Source organism: Ictalurus furcatus, chromosome 2 (assembly GCF_023375685.1).
Source record: "Ictalurus furcatus strain D&B chromosome 2, Billie_1.0, whole genome shotgun sequence".
NCBI lineage: Eukaryota > Metazoa > Chordata > Actinopteri > Siluriformes > Ictaluridae > Ictalurus > Ictalurus furcatus.
Window position 1 is genome coordinate 17018538 of NC_071256.1, and position 13925 is coordinate 17032462.

The 13925-nt window shown below is 39.8% G+C and overlaps 1 protein-coding gene across 4 annotated transcripts in view; it reads right to left on the bottom strand.

The window, feature by feature from the left end:
- The window catches only part of unc5a (unc-5 netrin receptor A), a 225751-nt gene that overhangs the window by 113092 nt on the left and 98734 nt on the right, over positions 1 to 13925 (bottom strand). The gene's annotated exons all lie outside the window — the stretch shown is intronic.

The window sequence follows — 13925 nt, forward strand, 5'->3', positions numbered from 1 at the left end:
AGACTCAAATTATTTATGCATGAGACAAAGAGGCATATATTAGGAGTGCAGAGTTTCAAATTAATGTCATTCCATAAGGCTGATAGATGGTCCTCCCAGACACACTGTGTTATAATGCATGCTGTACATTCATCACCATCCTTCCAACACACACACACACAGACACACACACACACCCCATACTGCGAGTCCTCATGGATCAGTGCACAAATGAAAAAAACCACCATCTTATGAACTTAACCTCTGATGCGAAATGTGATATTGTGCATTTGAGCGGAACACACTCCTGTGTAAAATCTCTCCCGAGCATGATTTCTTGTCTTTGCATCTTTAATTGTGGGGAAAAAAGTTGTATTTAGTAGATAAAGGATCTTGAGTCAGATAGTTTTCCATGGAGCTGAAGCTGAAGCCGACAATAAAAGAGAGGCGGCTCAAAAACTGTGTGTGGATATAAAAAAAAGTTTAGCCTAATGTCACGTCAAAAACATCTCCCCCGCCAGCTGTGGAGTGAGACGCTAACGCTATTTAGCAGCTGCTGACCACTGGGCTCAGAAGCCAGGCTTCCAGGCTGCTGTCGCATCCCATCAGGCCTCAAAAGCGAGCCCCAGCTGTTGCTGAGATCTGGCACCACAGCTAAAGTGTGTCACGGAGAATGAACAGTACTGTAAGCACGCTCCCAACACAATTAATCCCAACACAAAAGAGCCTCGAAACAGATCGCTAAGGGCTCAGAAGTACAAAAACAAACCCTCCGTTACATACACACACTCTCCATTACAAAGATCCTCATTGAGTACCTTCAAAAAAAAAAGGCAGAACTTTAGCACCACAAACAGATCCATAACCTCACACGAGGATGTTTAGTCTTTTGAACACACCAAGACACATTCAGATTTGTTCATGGAGTTATGGGGTTCTCTTTGTTGGTCTAAGAGTCTGGTTCTGGAGTTAAAGTTCCACAAAGAGAACCCCAAAAGCTTATGAACATGGCTGAACATCTCATCGTCTCAAAAACAGAACTTTAGCACCAGACCCAGACCCTTAGACCCACAACAAACCAAAAGTGTAAACTTATGCAAAAAAAGAGAACCAACAACCCCATAAGCATGTCTGGACATGTTTCCAGTAACACAAAATATTACCTCTAATTCTCAATAAGAGAACTTTAACACCCAGAACCAGACCCTCAGGCCCAAAAAGAGAACCCATAACCCCTGGCAGATGTCTGAACATGTCTTAAACCCAACAAAATATCACCTTTAGTCTCACCTTAAGACCAATCCGAGAGACTTAGATCCACTAAGAGAACCCAAAACCACACGTACTGTATGTATTCAGTCCCACAAAATATCATCTCTAGTCTCAAAAACAGATCTTTAAAACCAGAACCAGAGAGTCTTAGACCCACAACAATAACCCAAACCTTATGGAAAATATCACCTCTAGTGTCAAAAACCTATCTTAAACAAGAACCAGAGAGAGCCAGCAAAGATAACACAGTACCTCCAGGTACATGTCTTCAGCCCTACAAAATATCACCAGAACTTAAACACCAAACCCTTAACCTGACCTACAGACCTACCTTTCATACCTCAGAGTTGCACCAAAGGCAACTAAAGGCTCTAGCTGTAGATCAGTTGTCACCAACCCTGTTCCTGGAGATCTACCTTCGTGAAGATTTTCTCTCCAAACATAACTGTGTCCACTTGACCATCTAATCATTGCCTTAAGAAGTTGCTGATCAACTAAAAAAGGTGTGTTAGATTTTGGTTGGAGATGAAACCTGCAGGAATTACGATCTCAAGGTTGGTGACCACTGCTCTAGATCATTAATAATAACTGGAGATACAACAGGAAGAGTCAGCGTGGGAACACAAGATTGTAACGATTGTAAAGTTGGCAGACAATTCCATGGATAAACTGCTTAAAAAAAAAGATTCAAAAATCGATTGGTCGATTGTGTAAACAGTTTATCTTTTGCTGACAAACTTATTAATGAAGGTTTTTAAATGTAGTCATACACACTGTGATGTAACTGCTTTCCAATTATTGACCAAAATATGTCCTAACAATAAACAAATAAAAAGGAGATTGATAACACATTAAACAGCCCAATATGATCTGAAAAGTAATAAATGTACAGGATTTTTTTTTGTTACTGCTGTTTGTTCCATAAAAGCACCAGACGTTATGAGAACTTTCACTTTTGCGTTGGTTGTGGAATAAAAACATGTCAGTAATTTTTATTTTATTGGTTCATTTTTCTGGTCTCGGTGTGTGTATGCAGTAAATGCACCCAACCATCCATTTTCTACACCACTTACCATACATAGCGTCACGGGGGAGCCTGGAGCCTATCCCGGGCACAAGGCAAGGGACACTCTGGACAGGGTGCCAACACTACACTACACTACAGACAATTTGGAAATGCCAATCAGCCTACAACACATGTCTTTGGACTGGGGGAGGAAAGCGGAGTACCTGGAGTAAACCCCTGAAGCACAGGGAGAACATGCAAACTCTGTGCACACAGGGTGAAGGTGGGAATCGAACCCCCAAACCTGGAGGTGTGAAGCAAACGTGCTAACCACTAAGGCCCTGTTTACAATAATGCGTTTTCGTCTACACTACTCCGGCATTTACGACCATCGAAAACTGAGACTTTTGGAAACCCCGTTTTAATTTGAAAACTCCAGGCTCGCGTTTCAGTGTAAGCAGACCAAAACAAAGACTTTTTCGCCCCCTCATTGGGTCTTCTGGATCATTGCGTATCCTTCCCTGATTCGTCAAGCCCCTACTATATGACCATAACACTATCTTGATCGTATACACAACAACACGGAGACTGAACCGCAAGCTTTGCTGGCTGTGTCGTCATTCTTAGCATCCAGTGTGCAGTTCAATTCTGTATTTTATCAAACTGCAGCTGCCTACATGCGCAAGAGGCGAGCTATGATTGGAGCAATCACTAACAAATCTCATTTCAAGCAGCGTAAGCCCTACATGGAACGCTGGATTGTTGTGCCTGCCGGTGACTAGCAACCAACTTCCTGTTTACACTTGTATGCACATGCCAAGTGTGCATGAATGGTCATGTGACATGTGGAGCGTATTCGGTCGTGTAGTGTGGACGGAGATCGTTTCTGAAACACAGCGGAAACGCCAGTGTGGACGAGGATCATTTTCATTTTAAAACCCCGTTTTATAACAAAAAAGCACTAGTGTAAGCAGGGCCTGAGACACCATGTCCCTCTACCCATACCCAATCAGCAACAAACAATGGTGCTAGCCCCACCCCAAGTACTGCTAGGTCCTGTTCTGGCACCTCATACTGTTTCGCACAGCCCACTAGAATGAGTCAGTGCCATACCCCCAACCCCCCCTAGTTATTTAAATTTCCTTCTACTTCCAGGAAATTAGCAACAGTCTGTATGCCAGCACAATGCATGACATTTAACCTCACGTGTAAATCCCGATAACATGCAGGACAAACCACACTGCATCAGAGGCCACCACACTTTTTGTGTATCTAGACAAAAGATGAGAAGTCCATGCAATTTATTATTATTTTTTTTTTCCCGAACAGGTGCCCTGTTGCTTGGCGTAACCTTTTGGAGCCAATTAAAGTCTTTTATCAGCGAAGCAAACGTCATGAGATCACGGTGATGTACGACAGCTATAAAACGGCCGCTTTATGACACCATCAGTTCTTTACAATGGCTTCTGAAATTAATTTCATTAAAGCTACCGCCTCGGAATATTAAACCATTTCATGTGCCAGTGACTCAACAACATAGCGCTATGGCCATGATGGTGGGGTTTTTTTCTTCTTTTCATGACAGAGCACTGTGGTTGAACTTTGCAGCAGGCCCTTTATCTCGTGTTTTTTTTTTGAGACGAAAACGTATTTTGCTGTAACGGTCACTGATATAATACGATGCATGTTATTAGGCCTGTCTGAGCCTCCGAAAACTTCTGGCTGATGAATGTGTGTTTATCACCAGACGGCAAATATTTACGCAGACATCAGTCTGGGTTTGAAATCTCTTCGATCCTCGCGTCCACTCCCTCCCCTCGTTCTTTCCTCCTCTCACCATCTCCATCCCCGTGTGTGTGTGTGTGTGTGTGTGTGTGTTTATGTGAGCGCCTGTCCAATAACACAGACAGGGACTCCTAATGCATTCAGTACCAATGCCAGTATTTTTGATGGCTCCATCGCCACCACGGCTTCATGCCAACCGTCATTTACTTTCCACTGCTCGGATGGAGACAGCTTTGTTCTGTCAGATTTTTTTTCTTCTTCAAATCTTTCTTTTAAATGCTCCATTCTGATTGGTCAGGCAGTGTCAATGCATTTTTTACTACAGTAGCTCAGACTATATATTAATTCCTTCATCGTTTCTATGGGAACGTGTATGTAGCATTTTCTGTAAGAATCCATTTAGGGAAGGAGTCTCCAGTGTCAGCGCTTTGTAACAATCTGAGGAAAAGTAACTGCAGCTACATTTTCAGACACCATAAAGACAAGCTACTTTTTTTTTTTGGTCATATTAACTTGTTTTGGTTGTTCTGCAACATTAAATGTAACTAAAAACAGATTAAAAAAATACATAATGTGTCTAAATGTGTCACGCTACACTTTTCGTTCCATTGACTTCCATTCATACGCATGCGAATTCTGGAGACCGGAAAGTTCCAAAGTTCAAGTTTGGTGAACTCTGACCTGCGTATTCGTATCAGGTGAAGGCGTGTGACCGACAGATAGAGATAGATTGATACGTCATGGCGTTACCCCTTCCGAAAATCCTAGATGGAGGAAGCGCTGATTATAGCGGTGTCACACTGTCCCGTTTTGTTTCTTTAAAAACACAGCTTTAAAAGAATATAAAATCAGCATGAAAAGATTGCCTGGATTGCAGTGTTGCTGTGTACAGAATCACATGATATATTTCAACATGCGTGGATAAGAAAAAACAAACAAACCAATGCCCATTTTTCGCAGTGGTCTCCAAAGAAATCTGGCATGCTGAAAGTCTAGTGAGCGCTGCTTATGTAAAAAATATCATAACTGTTGGTGAATTACTGTGGTGGAAGTGAAAATATACACTTCAGGGTGTTACAGGAAACTAATCCGCATAAAACTTCCTGTCCGGATGCTACTTCATCACTGATTAATCCAATTATCATTCTGAAGCTTCCTTATTTATGACATAATAAAATTTAAACGGAAAAGCATCAAGACGTCATTATTAAAAGCCAAATGTGGGATCTCTGGCGCTTCAAGCAAACAAGCAAAGTTCAATCAACAGCCAAAAGGACATTTTATGTGCCAAGCTTGCCCGGGTCACCGATTGAGATTCCAGACAGTTCCGGCTGGATGCCTCTGATGATTAACGCAGAGCGGCTAAATAAGCGCTGCCTCTAAACAGCCGAGGCATTGGGAGCGGGTGAGGGGGGTAGGGGTGAGAAGAGGGGAGGTGGGGTGTTTGCATTTCTCTGGGGCATTACTCCGAAACTCTTTTAATTACACTCCTGTAGAGGTTTTCAGGTACAGCTGAACACAATAAATAAATAAATACATACATTCATACATACATAAATAAATAAATACATAAATAAATAAATACATAATCAATGAACTTCCAGCAGCACGGGCGTCCGGAACGGGAAGCGTGTGAAAACTGAAATGAAGGATATGAGTTCTGCTTAAGTGTATGGATTTATCATGAGAGATGGTGTGTATCCGTATCTGTAATCATCACTGTCTTATTCTTTCACACACACACACAAACACACATACACACACTCTCGGGGGTACTGTTGTATTCCAGCCCACAGATTCCAATTAGCACACAGTTACTGTATTCACGCCTTTGTCTTTAGTGTAATGCTTTCTCAAAGACTAATCACTGAATGAAAAACGTATGAACATTTTTTTAACAAACAATCTTAATGATCAAGTTACTCATTCACAACATGGATTAGCAGAGAACTGAACATGCATGTATTGTATTTGTTAATAAGATTTATTATAATTTTTGTTTTTAAATTTCTGCCAAAAATAACAGCCTTAATACTTGAATATTCAGATAAGCTCAGGACTTAAAGGTGCATATATATATATATATATATATATATATATAATTTTTTTTTCTTTACTTCTACAAATAACCTGGAAGATATGTAAAATGTGATAAAAAACAAACAAAACAATGCATAAAACCATGCCCATAGCAAAAGGGTATTAAGAGGCCGAGAAACCCCATTTGGAAACGTATACGGAACACTTGTTTGTATTTGGAGGCGCGTCCTGTCAATCATTTTATACAAACATTACTCTACGGGGCCACTGTGGATCCTGGGGGTGGAGCTTCCTGAACATGGGTGAGAATCATTAAAAACCTAAAGTTGCAGGGGACGGAGCGGGGGGCGGGGGTGTACAGGGGACGGGGTGTAATGCACCTTAAATTTCTATTAATGATATAATAAATAAATATATATATAAATAACGCAGCACTAGAATACAAATGATATTAAAGGCTATTCTATGGAATTTTGCTTAAATCAAATAAAGAGATAGAGACAGAGGCAGAGGCAGAGGTGGAAAGAGGCAGAAGGACATACTTTATTTCCTGCCTATAAAGCTTATTGAATTGAGGAGGTTAAGCGAGAGAGAGAGAGAGAGAGAGAGAGAGAATCAGAAAGGACACCGTTAGCAGAAGAGAGAAGGGAGGAAAATGGGTTTGAAAATGGGTGTTTATTTGTCCCAGTCTTTGAATGATCTCTGTGTGTGTGTATGTGTGTGTGTGTGTTTGAAGGTGTGAAGTCCTAATGAGACATCTCGTGTGGCTCAACGCAAATTTCACATTTAATTTGCCATTTAGTTCTCCAGGTGTCCTTTCATCCTCGGCCACACTGACACCACACTGAAGCGCTTTGTTTCTGTAACCTTTACAGACAGAGCGACACTTCCAGGCTGACACGAGCCATTTGTTTCGCTACACACTCCCCATGAAACAAGGGGAACAGCAAAAGAGGAAGATTAAAACAAAACAAAAGAAAGAAAGAAACAAACAAACAAACAAATAAATAAAAGGCTTTACAGAAAGACAAAACGCGGTTTGCGGCTCTCTAGACAGAAACAACGAGCTTAATCTACTCTCCTTACACCATGAGTCGGAAACCAAAACGCTTTATCTGCTTCCCTGTCCAGATATGTCTGATCGATACGCACACTCAAATCACGCACATTTACCTTGAAAGCAACATGCCATCAAGTCGGAAAAACCCAGAACATTAGCTCAAATCTTAAATCAAAAATGTTAAAAAGCCACAGTGAATAAAAAAAAAAACCAAACGAACAAAAACAAAACGTAAAAATTCACAAAGCCATGCCCTCAAGCTGCTTTCCTACCAAAGCCATGCATTATGCATACATGCAGTTGTATCAGGAGTGTATGAGTGCTGGAGGATAATTACTCCGAATCATCATATTGGTATCGGCAATGTTTAGAGCAGACATGATGATGCATTGCTTGGCTTGGAGACCGTCCCAAGCATTAATCCTGCAGCTGTGTGTGCCAAAGCCGAGTCTCTGGAGCTCCCAAGCTACTGTAGGTGATTTGAGCGAAGATACGCGAAGATACACACACACACACACACTGGAGCACTGAGGAGTAGCTGAGAATCTGGGTTTATAAAAGCATAGATGCTTTACTAGAAAGCAGGAAGGAGAAACTAATATTATCCTCTCAGATTCCATCCATCCATTTTCTATACCGCTTATCCTACAGGGTCACGGGGAACCTGAAGCCTATCCCATGGTGATAATCCATCGCAGGGCACAATCACATACACATTCACACATCCATTCACACACTGCGGACACTTTTTGGACATGCCAATCATCCTACCATGCATGTGTTTGGACTGGGGGAGGAAACCGGAATACCCGGAGGAAACCCCCGCAGCACGGGGAGAACATGCTCACGTGCGCCATGCACCATGCGCCCTCCTCTCAGATTCATACATTATAAATAGTAATAATAATAATAATAATAATAATAATACATTTTGTATGTAAGGATACACAAAAATTCACATTCGGTACGACAAGATACAGTGGTGTAGCTCACGTCTGTTTATTTCTTACTTCTAAGTCTAGATTGAACCTGAACATATTAATTGATGTTTAACCATGGTACATGGTTTAAAAAAACAAACAAACAAACAAACAAACAAGCAAACAAAAAACCGAATAGCTCACCTCTTATTTGTAACTGTACAAATCGCACTGTTTAAAAAGATGTTACCCAGTCCCTCCAGGATTATGTGATCGCAGAAATGAGCGCACAATCAAGCAAACGCCGCAATAGTCTGAGGAGCCTGTAAATTTTTCAAAATGACCGACAATCTTCCGCAGATTTGAGCCAAGACAGATTGGTTCAATCCAAACTCTCTTCCACTCATGCGCGTTGATCATGAGTACAGCTAAAAGGTCTCATTTACCAACAAACATCACTTGCTAAAGACAATTTTGTGAAAATTGTGAGTTCGTCATTTCAAGTAGTTTTCCCACAGGAAAAAAAAAAATTCAAAAAAGCACAAAAAACTCTGCAAGCTGCATAAAAAAAAAAAACCGAAAAGATTTTTTTAAAAAAATAATTAATAAAAAGCCGCAGCAAACTCAAACATGACAAAAAAAACACGCTGCGAAATCCTGTACATGACATTCGGTTCATCGCTGTTCTGTAATAAATATTATGACTTGTCATATGTCACATTTCAACTTGCTCTGAAAAGCATTAATCTAATAACCTCACACACACACACACAAACACACACACACACAAACACACACACACACGCACACGCACGGCTTAGTGGACGAATACTAATCCGTCATTCCTGCATACAGCTGGATGTGGGGTTTAACTGCAAGTGAGTTGATCACTTACACAAATGAATGAAAGTCTAAACGTCTGATGAATAGACCTAAAAGCTAGTGCAGAGGAGGGAAAAAAGTGTTGGCAGGGGAAAGTGAAAGGGGGAGGGGTGGGGTTTAGAGTTAAGAAACAATTTAGATTAACAATTTAATCCCTCGTCTAATTACCGGTCTCCCCTAGAGCTAGGAGCGGAGAGTCTGCAGCACACACTCCCGCTTTGTTCTCGGAGCCCGGAAATGTCACACAAATGGCACGTTAATCCCCGGCTACATCACACAAATCGCAACAGGAATCGCACGACAACCTGTGCTGAAGTATGACTGCGTGTGGTAAAGTGTCAGTGTGCGTAAAAAAAAGAGTGATTTTTTTCCTGTCACCAAAAAAAAAAACAAAAAACACCAAAAGGAAATGTCTGGAGATTAGTCTTAACACCGCGGCCTCAACGGAGCCGCACCCGACACCCAGAGGAGAGAAAAGAAACCTGTCAAGCCTGTCACCTGAAATCGCTGAAAGCTCGGCGCTCAGGGCCTTAAACGCCGACTTCTTCAGTTTAATTAGCGTGACAGGAGCAATGGCGAGAACATCAGAGAAGGCTCTAATAAAAAAAAATAGACAAGAAAAGAAAAGAAAAGAAAAGAAATAAATAAATAGAAAAAAAATAGAACACATGCTATAATGAGTGTGAGACAGCAGAGCACCTGTTTGGGCCTAATTATTACCATGAAGCACCGATGCGAAACAAAAGAGTGGCCTGTTTTACTTCATGAGATAATTGAACAAATGAGAGACAAAAGGAAAAAGGACAAAAAATAAATAAATTCAACAAATACGATTTGAAAAGAACTGTTAACTAATGCAGTTTCCTGTGGAGTGCGTTTCCACATCCAGCTTCAGAGTATTGGATATCCTGCATTCCCCTCGTAGCAGTATGTAATCGAACGACAAAAACCCTACAAGCTATATTAAGGCAGAGATAATACTCTCTTAAGCATGACTTTTCCCAAAAATGATGTAAAAATAACAGCCGGAGATGTCCGGTTTCCTGTTTCTAGCAGAAAAGCTTTGGAGAAGGTGGAGAATTTCTGATAGCAGGGCAGTAAATATAGGTGGAGGTCTAGGTTCACTGATGGTGTAGACTGGATAAAGAACAAGGCGTTGTTCATTGAGATGCTTTTCTGCTCAACACGTTTGTAAAGAGTGGTTATTTGAGTTACCGTATCCTTCCTGTTAGCTCGGTCCAAAAGACAAGCTTTGATCTCTATACACCTACAAGGTGACCAACAAGGTACTGTATACGGTATAATAAAAGAGACATACAGGGTGTTTAAAAAATTCGTAATATTCGTAGGGGCCTTCAATTTTTCAAAATTACAGAAGATTTTCTGCAGATTTGGGCCAAGACGTGTCATGTGCCGTCATCACGACTCGCATTCAGCCAAAGCACTCTTCGATTCACGTGCGTCGAACATGAGTACAGCTAAAAGGTCTCATTTACCAACAAACATCACTGTGAAAGACCGTGCGAAACTATTTCGATCACAAAATAACTCCTGTACAGACTGATTACAGCTGTGTGTAAACATTTCCGTCATGTGCTTATGATAAACCTCAATGACAATGACCAAACACGTACATGGCACTAGGGCTGTCAAAAGTACCGGTACTTTGGTACCAAGTTGGTACTACTGTAAAAAGATGAAAAGTTGACGGTACCAGATTTTCATAAGTACTGGAGTACACACGCTGTCTGACAGGTAGTCAGTCAGGCACTTTTCATGGGTGCACCGTGCAACAAGAGGACTGCTGCGGTGGCTCCACATCCACAAAAGCTAGTGGACAAGAACGATGCAAAGAGCCACGTCTGGGAAATACTTTGGATTTGAGGAAGATCACAAAGGGAACATCATCAATAACCGAAAAAAAAAAAACGATTTTGCAAACGGTATAATCGAAGTTTTGTGATGAAAGGAGGAAACACATCTAACCTATTTAAAGCACCTTAAAGACCGACACCTGGATTTATTCAAGGAGTTTCAAATGATGGTAGCGGCTGCATTATGAATGTAGTATTGCAAAAAAAAACCCCATCCTCGTTTTTGCTTACTTAATAGTTAGCTTTTAACGCTAATACGGTCAAAAGTCCTTCTTAACCATTCAATGCTTTAACTTTTATTGGGGTAAAATAAATGGGAGGACATGATGGGGTTTAGGCTTTCTGATGACCGATATATCTGAAATTTATTTGTTAGAAAATAGATGTGTGGCTAGCACTGTTTATGTCTTTAATATCAGTCAGTCAGAAAAATATTTCTACTATTGTCTGGAAACTCTAGTAGCTTTAACTTGAGGAGAAATTCTACTGAGCGAGCTTCTTTAAATGACTGTATGCCAGTAACGGTTAGCTGATTGATTGTGATTTGATTGTTTTGAGTGAAAGTTCAAGCACAGAGGAAGTGAAACTTGTTTACATAGTTTGTATTTTTTTTTTGCTTGGAATTTATTTAGTTATTATTTACATGAAGGGAAAAAAAACCTAAGGGCAAAACTTAAAGCATTTTTCAGAAATACTTGAAGTATACATGCCATTGTTTTTGTTTTTAATTGATTTGAATATTGAACTTTATAAATAAGAAGAGTGTGTTCTTCAATTATGGCATATTTTTTTGTGTTTTGCATGCTTGTAATTGTTTTGTTTGTTATCTATTTTTATACTTTTAATTACTTGGAATAAAAACTTGAAGCACTTTTTGAAATACTTGAAGTATACAGAATGGCATTTTTTAAAAAAAATACATTTGATATTGATATTTAACTTTATTAATAAAATAGTGTGTTGTTCAATTAGCATGCTTTTGTGTTTTGCTTTTGTTTTTTTGTTTTTGTTTTACTGTGGAATTTTACTGGCATTGGTAACGACTACGGAAATTTTGGTACCGTGACAACCCTATGTGGCACGGCTAATTTACATTTAGCCACGCCCACAGAAACCCATAAAAGGCAAAGCTCACAGACAACTAAGTGACGGTTAAACACTGAAAGACCTCTCCCTAACCACTGTTTGCTAAATATTCCAGTAACACCTCCACCCTGTGTGCTCAGTTTGCATGTTCTCACCGTGCTTCAGGGGTTTCCTTTCAGCAGTCTGGTTTCCTTCGCCAGTCCCAAGACAGCCCGTTGTTGGCTGATTCCTATCTCTAAACGTGCCCTGCGATGGGTTGGCACCCTGTCCAGGATGTCCCCCACCTCCTATCCCCCACCTAACCCTGTGTAGGATAAGCGCTACAGAAAGTAGATGGATAGATGGATGGATCTTCCCAGTAATGTGGCGATGCCACCACAGCAAGTCTAACGACTACCATAAGCAACGACCACAGACATGCACACTTCCTCCTTTAACAGGATGCCATTACTTTTGTCCTAACTGAATGGCTAGGTTTATCTCTTTGAAATCATTAATAGGAAATGAGTGAGTTTCAGGATGTTTTCATTAAATAAGAGCTGTATAGAAAATATACTCATACCGTATAGACTCATTGCAAATTATACGATTTGAAGCCAATCTATCGACGTTCATGTTAATGAGTCTCTTAATATGTAAACGTACGTGAACTCAGGAGCGAAATGTAACACAAGTAGTAGACACAAATATTTTTCCAGAATGAATTAGATTTTAATGAATACCACATTTCTTGTGTAAATTGTAAACAATTTATGAATAAAATTGCTCTTATCCAGAGATTAGGAATAAAGCTGTTGTTAGCTAATTTTAGCTAATCTGGGTTTCTTTGGTAAAAGAGGCACTAATTTAGAATCAGGAAACTATGATTTGAAATCGAGGTCGACATCTTTTTCTTTGGTGAATCTGTCGTCTACTTTTACTTCCATACTCTGAGCAGATTTAAGAGTACGTACTTTTCTACTGCAACTCGAGTGAAGAATTTGAAGCTGTACTTCAACTATAGATGAGTAGGTGCAGTTTTACATGAGTAAACAATCTGGGGACCTCTCCACTTGGAGAACTTGTCACGATTAGGAAGATTTGTGAGACTAATTGTGCTTTCGAGATGTCTAGTGCGTAACACAAAGGGCAAACTCAAACCTACAATTTGACGCCGGTGCAGAGAAACGCAAAACTTTCTGTATATTGTCTGAAGAAGCCTTTTGACCTTTGCTGAAGGAACACCAGAGAGACGCCGGGTCGTTCGGTCTGTAGGGGAACCTCATCGAACTGCTGAGGACACTACAACAGCGAGCTCTCAGACGACTCGCTGACACTGAAGACCTGAGCTGGTGTGTGGGTTGTGCTTCTGATGCGAAATATACATATTATATAATGCCTGAAATGCAAGGATGATGGATTTGGGTTTGGATTCTTATAAATATATGATCTAATTTTCTCTGTAAGTTGAGATCTAGCTAATTTTTATTCACAATTTATTTTTTCTGTCTGCATAGTTATTAAATAACTGAACTGTCATTAAAAGGAGAATAAGGTCTTTGTCACTGCTTTGCAAAACATTATTAATTTATTAGCATATCTAAGCACGGTTGCCATATCCACAGGAGACGTGGATGGAAATTTCCATGGCAACCATATTCTCGAACACACACACACACACGGGATCACATGGGATCTTTTGTTTTCCTCCTGAGACGAAGCAACAAGTTGATCTTTTTTTCATTTATTTGATATTTATATTTAGTGCATATTTAATGCTCACGTCATTAAAATGTAAAAAAAAAAAAAAACAAACAAAAAAAAAACCTCTTTTTTTTTCTTTTTACTTTTCTTAACGTTTCTAAATGCCTAAAGATTTGGTCAAAATGTACCAAAAAAATAAATAAATATAAATTAGACACACTCGTTCATAGAAAAATGAAGAAAACGATTATTTTATATTATTTTAGAACAATAATGAAAAAAAAAAATAAAAACAATAAACTATGCAGAGGCTAATAAAACATGAAAACATTATATTA